The 12,228-nt window shown below is 37.4% G+C and overlaps 1 protein-coding gene across 2 annotated transcripts in view; it reads left to right on the top strand.

The window, feature by feature from the left end:
* RABGAP1L (RAB GTPase activating protein 1 like) overlaps nucleotides 1-12,228 on the top strand; it is a 746,017-nt gene that overhangs the window by 93,947 nt on the left and 639,842 nt on the right. The gene's annotated exons all lie outside the window — the stretch shown is intronic.

The raw sequence follows: 12,228 nt of genomic DNA, 5'->3' as shown, positions 1-12,228 counted from the left end.
AATGAGAATGAGAATCATAATGCTTTACCCACTTCAATAAGTTAGGTGTAACTGGTTCACTGATAATCTCAGTTGATGGTAGAGACGGGGGGTTCAGTTGGTTAAGCTTCTGACTTTGGCTCAGGTCATGATCTCATGGTTTGTGGGTTTGAGCCCCACATTGGGCTCTCTGCTGTCAGCTCAGAGTCCACTTCAGATCCTCTGTGTCCTTCTCTCTCTGCTCTTCCCCCTTTTTCACTCTCTCTCAAAATAAATAAACATTAAAAAAAGAGTTAAAATGGTAAATTAAAAAAAAACCAACTCAGTTGACGGGGGAAGTAAACGTGATATCCCCCCCGTAATAACTACTTCAGCCCTGTTTGGTCACATTCGTTTTTCCTACTGTCCCTTATTTACATATAGGACAAATACCCTAAATTCTCAATCTCTGATAATTAAAAAGTACATTTAGTTACTGGGCTTTCAGGAGTTTAAGAAAAATAGATACATATCCTTTAAATATATAAGTATACACACATATTTATACACACACAAATGTGTGTTATGTGTGCATTTATGTGTTTTATATATATATTTGAACATGTAAAAACAAAGCAACAATATCTTATAAGATGAAATATCCTATACACAAAGGATAGTTGTAGAAAAAGTATTTGTACTGTAGATGACAGATGAAAGGCTAATGGTCTATAATATACATAAATTTCTTAACAGTTTGCAAAAAAATAAAAAGAAAACAATGAAGAGCAAGAATTGACAAATCACAGGAAAGCCATTCACACGACTGACAAACCTATGTCTTAAAGATGTCCTAGTTCACGAATAGAGAAATGTAACTAAGGTGGCAGTAAGACAAGACGCTGGCAAAAATAACACGTCATGCTGGTGGGGATATGGGGGAAAGGGTAAAGTGTGTGTACATCCCCTTTTTGAAAAAACAATCTGGCAACATCTATAAAAGTAAAAAACAACCCAAACCTATACTTGCATGCATCCGTCTCCATTCTAGTGACTCTATCCTATGAAAAATAAAAGTACCACTGTCTAAGGACATATTTCTGAGGGTGTTTATTATAGCCCTTCTTATAGTGGCGGAAAGCCAGAAATAAAAACAAATGCCCTTTCACTTGGTTTCTAGAAGTGGGAGCAATTGGTGACAGTCATGAGAAAGAAAAGCCTCTTCATCAAGATTGCTGTAGACTGTGACTCTTTCCCTCCCCATCTGTAGGCTAGGATGAAGGTGGGGGTCAACTGAAGTGCTGGCTGATGGCATCATGGCTACCGCTGTCCCTCTTACGTCTAGGAGAAGGTGTTTGCCCCTCCGGTTATTTGCAGCTTTGTTTAGACTGTCAGGAATTTAGCTTTGCTTTGTTCCCATCCTTGGGTTTTACTGCTGGTATCCAGATAAAAGGAAAAGTTCTGCCGTATAATTCTGACTTATAATTGTCATCTTTTTCCCTTTCTTAGTGGTAATAAAAAATAATTGTGAGTCATAAAAATTCATGAAACATAGCTGAAGATTAAAGGTATTATGACTTTGAATATTTTAGTCCTAAAAGAATGATTATGAGAATTTGTTGTTGTTAACATTAGCTACAGCAGTGTTTGAATATTTTTATTTGGAAGTATGCAATCTCAGACTTAAAGAAGAGTTAAAAAAAAATGGTACAGAGAACACCTGTGTACTCCACTTAGAATCATCTGTTGGTAGCATTTTACCCCATTTGCTTTGTACCTACTTTCTCAATTTCTCTCTTCTATGTCTCTGTCTTTTCCTACCTATCTACCTACAGACACACAGACCCACATTATTGTTTTTCTGAACAATTTTATTCCTATATTCTTCCTTAGGAAATGAGTATTTCCTAAAAATATATAAGCACATTATTTGTAGCAATTTCTATAAAGTTAGCATTCATACAATACTTTTTTTAAAGTTTATATATTTTGAGAGAGAGAGAGAAAGAGAGAGGGAAAATGAACAAGTAGGCGAGGGCCAGAGAGAGAGGAAGAGAGAGAGAATCCAGAGCAGGCTCCACACTGACAGCGTGGAGCCCTATATGGGGCTTGAACGCACTAACTGTGAGATTATGACCTGAGCTGAAACCAAGAGCCAGACGCTGAAGTGACTGAGCCACCCAGGTGCCCCATATATAATACCTTGTATTTAACTTACATTTTTCTCCAATTTTGTCAGTTAACTCAGTAGCATCTTTTTTTCCTCTAGCTCAGGATTTACACTAGGATCAGATATTGCATTTAGTTGCCATATGTCTTTGGCTTTCATAAATCTGTTAGTATTTCCACAGCCTTTCTCTGTTGCTTATGGACATGAAATTTTTGAAGAATACATCAGTTTTTCTGCTTTTTAATGTAACGTTACTAATTTGGGGTTTATTTAATGCTACTTTGTGATTAGATCCACGTTACTTATTGCTACATAGGTGATATTGTCTTCTTCATAGTGGAATGCATTTGGAGGTGTCTGATAACTATCTGTCCCTCACTGGTGTTGTTAATTTCGAGTGCAGAAATGTGATTGTGAAAATATCTGAATTCTCCACTGCAATTCCTTTTCCCCCCTCCCTTGCAACAAGTTAAGTAGTCTATAGGGAGATAAACGAAAATATTCTGCTTCTCATAAACATTTTCTTCTTAAGTTAGCATAGCAGTCAACCCTAGGCATTCTAATGTAAGCCATAAATCTCCCTTGTCTTCCACTTTTTTTTTTATCTCTTTGTTATTGGTCTAGACTCTTGAGTTTCTCTCCTCCCTCCTGCAGTACTTTGTAGTTCACTACAGAACTTAATTATCTTGTAATCATTGTCCAGAATATGCTACTGGAAGTCCCTTCACACCGTATGTCTTTAAAACATGTCCCCAGAACTTCCTTTCTGGTGTAACAAAAGGCAGCTATCTATTTGATTAAGTCTGTAATAACACAGGCAAAGAAGTATTAGGTGTTGAGTAATTTAACTCTTAATAGTCATTATTTAAAAGTCTTTGAGTTTTATGGTGAACTATAGAGGCCCATGCTATGCTTGTATATTAGGCAGTCCTTCCTTTTCCCAATGAGAAGCTCCCAAGTTTGGACAACTTGAGTACATAAACATGGATGAATATAGGTAAAATAGTTGAATGCCTGCTTATAATGCTTTCTTCATTAGCTTAATTAAACATTTACACATGCATTCTAAATATATTATGCAAACTAATAACTTAGAAATGGGGCTTTTTGCCCACTCTCATATTCATGAGACAGTTTCATTCAGACTCCGTAATCTTTTTTTTTGTTTTTTTTTTTATTTCTATGAGAGAGAGAGACAGCGTGAGCAGGGGAGGGTCAGAGAGAGAGGGAGTCACAGACTGAAATAGGCTCCAGGCTCTGAGCTGGCAGTCAGCACAGAGCCTGACGCGGGGCTCAAACCCACGAACCGCGAGATCATGACCTAAGCGAAAGTCGGACGCTCAACTGACTAAGCCACCCAGGCGCCCCTATAGACTCCGTAATCTTAAACATCAATTTTTTCATCATCATGCTTTCTGAGAAATTTTAAGGCATTTGTCCAGAGTACATTATCTCAATTTCTGCTTAAGTTGTTTGAGAGAAGCACTTTATTGATCAGTATATATTGCTCTTATTAGAAATTTGGGGCGCTTGGGTGGGTCAGTCGATTAACCATCTGACTCTTGATTTCAGCTCAGGTCATGATCTCACAGTTTATGGAATTGAGCCCCACGTCAAGCTCCATGCTATCAGTGTGGAACCTGCTTGGGATTCTTTCTGCCTCTATGTCCCTCCCCCAATTGAGCACTCTCTCAAAATAAATAAAACACTTATTTTGAAATAAACATTACATTTTTTTTTACCTAAGCCACAAGTGCCAATTTCTGAAAAATTAGGATTGTTTTTTAAAAAATTCATTCCGTATATGACCACATATTCTGCATATTGCTTTTATTTTAATAGAGTTAATCTTGATTGTATTATCTAACAACTCTGGGTTTATATATCCTGCAGTAATTACTAAACCCATGTTATGTTTCTTTGCTGCTGCTGCTGCTTCTTTTTTTTTAAACACATTTTGTCAGATGGCCTCTATGAATAGCCAAACTAAAATTGACTGAGATTGCTTTAGGCTAATGGTTCTCCAAACAATACTTTGTTTAGCATAACCCACAGAATTTCCTGTGATACAGGAAGTTTTGTTAGTACTTGGATTTGTCTTTTTTGGAAAAAAGAAACTTGCCTTTTATTAGATTCTATGTAGCATTTAATGTGTTTAAATTATAAAATGTAAATGGCAGAATTTAAGGTAATCCACTAGGTGGCAGTCTTGTCAAGAGGACTCTTAACACCTTTGCATCTTAAACATTGTGGCTGACAATGTGTGTCATATAAAGACATTGATGTGGGAAAAAAAAATCAGATTACAATATTTTGCCTTATCTTCTGAAAGAGAAAATGATTTATCATTTTTAAAAACAACTTTTCATTGTGTAAAAATTCCAACATATGTGAAAGTGCAAAGAGTAATATATTGAACCTCAGTGTACCCACCCATCACCCGCCCCAAATGCTGATTTTCAAGATTTGGGCCTTTTTTTAAAAAAAATTTTTATTCTGAAAGAATCCATTTCTCTGTGTATTCAAGAGTTCAAGCCTCCTTCCTTTGTAGATACTAAATTATACTGAGATTATCTTTTGTGACTTCTTTGAAGGCAAATACTATGTTTTCTATTTAAGAATTTCCAACATCTAGCACATTGCTAGCAACACAGAACTTGGTAGTTAGCTACTTACCCCTTACTTAGCACTTTCTCTGTGCTGGGCATGGTTCTCGGTGCCATCTATGAGGTGTAGCTACTGTTATCTTCATTGTACACTTGAGGAAACAGAGTCACAGAATCATTCAATAACCTGCCCAGGTCACATAATTAATATTTGAGCTGAGTCTGTCTGATATCAGAATAAAAAACTTGTTGAAAAAAGTGAATAAAAGGTATGTAAAAATTTTATATTGACCAAACTCATTGCAATATGGAGGGACACTGCACCTGATAGAATCCTACCTTGTTTAGAGAAGGTGTGAAAACAGCTTTTATATCTTGAAAATTTCTAATATTCTTTTGCTTTTCTTCTGACCCATGTTACATTTTACATATTGAGCTTTATTTAGGAACTGAACATAAGAGAGAAAATAATAACAGACAACAGTATTGAACATTTACTATGTGATGGCCATGGTACAATTATTGTAACAACATATAAGAAGGCTTTATAATTATGACCTCAGCTTTTTGGATGATGTAACAGGCTTAAGGAGGTTAAGTACTCTTGGTTACTTGGCTAGAACCTGATGGAGCCATGGTTTAAACTGAAGCCATCTGGTTCCTGGGTGTGTGCTCTTAAAGACTAAAGATGGTACCCCACTAAATCTTGATCATACACTAAGCTTAAAATTAATCAAATCAGTTAGAAAATAAATGAACTGGTATTCTTTATTGTATTTCTAGCAGAATTAAAAAATGAGAATAGAGGGGCGCCTGGGTAGCTTAGTCGGTTAAGCGTCCGACTTTCGTTTAGGTCATGATCTCACGGTTCGTGGGTTCGAGCCCCGCGTCGGGCTCTGTGCTGACTGCCAGCTCAGAGCCTGGAGCCTGTTTCAGTCTGTGACTCTCTCTCTCTCTCTGACCCTCCCCTGCTCACGCTGTCTCTCTCTCTCTCTCCTAGAAATAAATAAAACATTAAGAAAAAAATGAGAATAGAATGTGGGGGTCCAAGTGTTTTCTCAGTGACTTCAAACTCAGGGCCACCATGTCCTGGGAGAAAAGCTGATTTTTAGAAGAGAAAACCAACAATAACAATTGATGGGAGGAAGTAAGATGATTGTCTTCTGAGCTGTGTGAGAAGAGGAAGACTGAAACCTAATTATTGCAAGCCCCCCAGTTAAAAATGTTCAAGTGTGCAGGTTTGATCAGGCCAAGCTCTTCTGGTGTTTCCAGAGCAGAAATGGCAATTATCTCTATGTTTGACCAGCTGAAATTTCTATGCTTTTGGTATCACCACAAGTAGAAATGCTGCAAAAAAGTCTCTTGCAAAGTACTGAGTTGATACGGCTTTTATCTAGTGTTTAAAATACACTATTACCAGCACTATTACACAGCACCTGCCTTGATGCTTTGAATAGGTGGTTGGTTATGTCATACTCGAGAAGTGAGGGGGAGGTTTTTCAGTTTTTGCTGTATTAATTTTCTGACTGGTTGATTTTTGTCAAGTATTCTTATTTTTGTAATAAAATGGTTCAGGACAATAATACAATATACACTTAGAGAATGGATCTCTGGGGGCACCTGGGTGGCTCAGTCAGTTGGGCGGCTGACTTTGGCTTAAGTCATGATCCCACGGTTCGTGAGTTTGAGCCTCACATTGGGCTCTGTGCTGACAGCTAGCTCAGAGCCTGTAGTCTGTTTCAGATTCTGTGTCTCCCTCTCTCTCTGACCCTCCCCTTCTCACGCTCTCTCTCTCAGAAATACATAAAAAACGAAAAAAAAAAAAAAAAAAAAGGAAAATGGATCTCTGTAAAATTCCCTATCAAGAAGTGGTGGTCTAATGATGGTAGTTTCAGGACTTGTGGAAAGTTAGTTGGGAAGAGATTTTTGGCTTCAGGGTTTATATCTGTTGAATCACTCTGTTACCAGGGATCTGGCCTGACACTTTGCTGTGTGAATCAAAATGAAATATGGGTATAGCAAGTAATGGATGATTATTAGGTTTGTCATAAATGTATAACTCTGTTTGTACTGAGTAACATAGACCACACTGCTAGAAAGAAAGGATTTCCATGAGTCACTTTGATCCTAATTTTGGAGAATACATCCATTACACATACATTAAAAAATATATAACACATCATTAACAGAAGGTAGTTTGATCATTTGTGGAGTGATTCAGAGACGTGCTTGTTTCAATAATATCCTCTACTTCACTTTTTTTTTTTTTAAATGTTTGTATATTTTAAGAGAGAGAGAGCGTGAGTAGGGGAGGGGCAGAGAGAGAGGGAGACACAGAATCTGAAGCAGGCTCCAGTCTCTGAGCTGTCAACACAGAGCCCGATGCGGGGCTTGAACTCACAAACTGTGAGATCATGACCTGAGCCAAAGTCAAATGCTTAACCGACTGAGCCACCTAAAGGCCTCTCTACTTCACTTCTTAACTTGTGCTTGCTGGCTTGCAGCATAATCCGTACTATGAGAAATTGAAGTGTTAAGCACCGTATGGCATAGAGTGAGTGATTGAGAGCTACCTTTCCTTATGTTATTTTCTTGAGGAAAAGATTTCCAAGTTAAGGAATATTAAAAAAAAAAAAAACAAAAAACAAGACAAACAAAACCTACCACCTGGGGCTCTTTTCTTCTTTCAGAACAATTTTCTAATATGATTTGATATCACTAATGTAGGAGAATGGTAGAACTTCCAACTGTTTATTATATTTGGGCTGATCTAATTTCATGTTTGATCATTCTGACAGTCTTTTGCTGGGTTTACCTAGCACTTATTTTTACCTTCATTTTAGCAAGTTATAATTTTATTTAGAAAGAAACTAAAGTCACTGACTTTAGGTTGCCTAGATGTCAGCTTGATTTCCATCTTTTATTCCTTCATAGAAATTATTGTACCTACTTTAACAAAATCAAGAGCTTTAGATTTTTTTTTAAGATTTTATTTTTTAAGTAATTGCTACTCTCAATGTGGTTTAGTGGGGTGACCTAAAGTCTGCATTATATTTTAAAAAGATGTTCTGTGAACTTACTCATTTGTCCTCTTTGGGTTTTCTTTTAAGGCAGTAGAAGAAAGGTAACTTTCTTTTTCCTTAGGAAAATAAGGTATATTTATACAAAAAAAAAACCCTTGCATTTTTCTCTGATATTTAAGTGACAATTAGTAAAGAACTATTGGCATCATGAGGTGAGTAATTGGAAGCTTCTGTCTATCTCATGGTCTTTGGACTGGAACTTGTAATTAGGACAGAATTTTCAACATCTTCCATTGCTGGCACCCGGTAGAGGGAAGTATCACTACAGAAGTATGTATATAATGCTGTTCCCTTTTCAGCATTGTATTTTAAGCATTAAAAAAATATTAGTAATGAAAACATACTGTTTTCCATAATATGTTTTTATAAGGTAATCTGTTCTAGATGTCTTGGAACTCATTTTTAAATGAATTTTAAAATTTGAGGCAATTACAGACTCACAGGGAGTTACAGTTATAGTACAGAGAGGCTCCATATACACTTCCTCTAGTTTCTCCCAGTGGTAACATCATACATAATTATAGTACAGTATACAAACTAGAGAATTTACATTGATACAATTTGTAGACCTCTACTGGAGGGAGCTCTTCTTGAATCCTTTTGTGAATCATACTATTCTTCTATACTATAATAATTTCTTAATTATTTTTCTAGTGGTGAGAGATTTTTACTTAGCTTTCTTTAACTTAAGGTTAGCATCCGAGGTAATTATGGACAGAGGGGCTCCCAGGTCCTGCTGAGGAGAGTTCCAGGTTGCTCAAATGTAGTTTTTTAAAAAAATTAAAATACAGTTGACATTGTGTAAATTTAGGGTGTATAATACGTTGGTTTGATATATTTATATATTGTAATATGATTGCCTTTGTAGTAATAGTTAACACCTTTGTCACCTAACATAATTATTTCTTTTTCATAAGATCTAGTCTCTTAGGTTTGATTATTATACAATATTTTTGTCTGTACTCACATATTAATATGGATCTCTGGACTTATTTACTACTGATTGTAAGTTTGTGTCTTAACATCTTTTCCATTTTCCGACTTCTCAGCCCTGGTAACCACCATTTAACTCCCTGTTTTCATGAGTGTGGTTCTTTTATTTTATTTTTTTATTTTTTTTAAAAATGTTTTATTTATTTCTAGGAGAGAGAGAGGCAGCGTGAGCAGGGGAGGGTCAGAGAGAGAGGGAGTCACAGACTGAAACAGGCTCTAGGCTCTGAGCTGGCAGTCAGCACAGAGCTTGATGCGGGGCTCTAACCCACGAACCGCGAGATCATGACCTAAGCGAAAGTCGGACGCTTAACCGACTAAGCCACCCAGGTGCCCTGAGTGTGGTTCTTTTAGATTCCACAGTGTAGGTGATATCCTGCAGTATTACTCTGTCTGACTTATGTCAGTTAACACTGTGTGCTCAAGTTCCCTGTTGCTGGAAATGGCAGGATTTCTTTTTTCTCATGGCCTAATAATATTCCATTGTATCTATATATACCACATCTTCTTTATCCGTTCATCTATTGATGAGCATTTAGGTTGTTTCCATATCTTGGCTATTGTGAATAATGTTGCAGTAAACTTGGGAGTGCATGTATCTCTTTGATATCCTGTTTTCTTTTTTTTATATCCTATTTTCATTTCCATTGGTTGTATACCCAGAAATGGGACTGCTAGATCAAGTGGTAGATCTATTTGTGATTTTTCAAGGAGCATCCATATTTTTCCATAGTTGCTAAACCAAGTCACATGCTTACCTTACATTAGAAAATACTTTTAAAAAATATTTATTTATTATTATTTATTTTATTTTTTTATTTATTTCTGAGAGAGAGAGAGACAGCGTGAGCAGGGAAGAGTCAGAGAGAGAGAGAGAGAGAGAGAGAGACAGAGAGACAGAGACAGAGACATAGAATCTGAAGCAGGCTCCAGGCTCTGAGCTAGCTGTCAGCATAGAGCCCGATGTGGGGCTTGTACCTACAAACTGTGATCATGACCTGAGCTGAATGCTCAACCCACTGTCACCCAGGCACCCCTAGAAAATACTTTTTAAAAAAATGTATTAGTATAAGAAATTTTGGGTGCTAACATGGGTAATAAGTAATCCGGAGAAGTGGGTATTTTAACTATACCCAATGCCAGTTACTAATTTATTGCCTCTTGGTTCCAGATCTATCATCTTACCTGATCTGCTTATGCATTTCTTCTTTACAGCAAGCACAGTATTAAGTTGAGCCAGTAGAGGGTGCTGGAGAGACACTACAGAAGAAGGGTCTTCTCTTTTATGCCGTGCTGGTTGTTTCTTGCTTTAGCTATAAGGTTCTGGGACATCCAGTGGGGCTGTGCTCCAGCTGTGCAGCCAGTACACACACTTCCTCCTCAAGCTCATGGTCCTGGTCCGGGTTCAGCAAGATCTTCCTGTGGGCTTTGGGCCCCCCACCATTCTGCCAGTGAGCTGGCTCCAGGAGCTCTGGTTTCCTTTGCTTACTTGCCTGCCATACTTGGCTGCCTGCACCCAGTGGACTGTTTTCCTGCTTGCTTGTGGTCCAGTGTCGCCTGGGCAGTCCGGCAAACTTTGCCATCCACTGTGCTATGGTCCTACCTTCTCTAGTAAGGTTAGAATTCCAGCCTCAAGGAAAGGATCCTCCTTCCAAGTTTGCTCTTTTGTGGTGTACTCTCCCTCAGCCTTAGGGTATTCTTTAGAATGCTCTATAATTTATAGTTACTCTCCTGTTATAGTTAATAATTCTTTTTTTTTTGCATTTTATTTTATTTTATTATTTTTTTTACAAATAGTTTATTGTCAAATTAGTTTCCACATAACACCCAGTGCTCATCCCCACAAGTGTCCTCCTCCATGCCCATCCCTCCTCCCCCCCACATCCATCAGTCCTCAGTTTTTGTCGTTAATAATTCTTTACAGTCAACTTTCCCTGTTCAAATTACTGTGTTTTCTTTCCTAATTGGATTTCAATGGACTAATTGAATTAGTACCTAATAAAATCAACCAGTCTCATAGATGAAGTTTCAGATATATTTCTGGGGAGTAGGGGCTGGGGGATGGGAAGAAAGTGGCCATTTTAGATAGTTTTTTAGCTGTCATAATAGTAATAATGACAAGGATGAAACACTGTTTAATGACTTCTACCATATGTCCATTTCCACCCTTAGTGTTTAATGCATAGTTTTCTTCATACTAAAGAAGTCCTAAAAAGTAAATTGTCCTTTGAGTTAGATTTTTTGGTGGTGGTGTCGGGGAGGAAGCTAAAGCATGTTATTTTGCCAGGGTGTCTTACTATTCTTCCTAAAGCCTTTTTCAGTTTGACTCTTTTGTATGATGGTGTTTGGTGCGGAGGGGCCAAGAGAGGTGTTAAGTATCTATAGATATACTTATTTTACGTTACTAGTAAGCATTACTTAAATACTAATATTTTGTCCTTCTTTATAATGACAGTTCAGACTTTTTTAAAGATCTTTGGTTCATTTGAAGAGAAGAGGGAGGAAGAACTACATAAAATGTTGTTTTTGTTTAGTAGGACATTAGGCAATTAACAAAAGTTGTATGTGAAATTTTGTATTTGTGCTTTAAATATTGATTTTTTTTCTATTTTAACTTCTAGTAAGTTGACTCATCTTTTTTATTCTTAGATTATTTTTCTTTTTTTTTCTTTTTCTTTTTTTTTTGAGAGAGAAAAAATGTGTGTATGTGCATAAGCAAGCAGGGTATGGGCATAAGGAGAAGGAGAGAGGCCATCTCAGCAGGTTCCATGCCCAGTGCAGAGCTCGACATGTGAGGCTTTTTCTTACAACTGTGAGATCATGACCTGAGCCAAAATCAAGAGTCAGACACTTAACCAACTAAGCCACCCAGGCACCCCCTCATGTTATTTTTCTAATTGTTATTCACATGTTTTCTTTAAGGTTTATTATATATTTTGGCAACTTATTTCATTATTCCACTGTACTATAGAAGATTGTTACTCTTTTGATAACTGACCAAAGCTTTATATAGCTTGATTCAAGGCTTTTATTTTTTATTTTCTTAATATTTATTTATTTTGAGAGAGAGAGAGTTTGAGCAGGGGAGGGGCAGAGAAAGGAAGAGAGAGACTCCCAAGAAGGCTCCATGCTGTCAGTGCAGAGCCTAGTGTGGGGCCTGATCTCACCAACTGTGAGATCATGATCCAAGCTGAAATCAAGAGTCAGGCACTTAACTGACTGAGCCACTAAGGCACCCTGAATGAGAGAGAGAGAGAGCATGTGTATGAGAGAGAGGCAGAGAAAGACTATCTTAAGCAGGCTCCATGCTCAGTGTGGAGCCTGACGTAGGGGCTTGATCCCATTACTTTGGGATCATGACCTGAGCTGAAATCAAGAGTTAGATGCTCAACTGAGACACCCAGGTGCTCAAGTCTTTTAA

This window comes from Hyaena hyaena, unplaced genomic scaffold, assembly GCF_003009895.1.
Source record: "Hyaena hyaena isolate Hyena2069 unplaced genomic scaffold, ASM300989v1 scaffold_209, whole genome shotgun sequence".
NCBI classification, from domain to species: Eukaryota; Metazoa; Chordata; class Mammalia; order Carnivora; family Hyaenidae; genus Hyaena; species Hyaena hyaena.
This window is presented reverse-complemented; position numbering and strand designations above follow the sequence as displayed.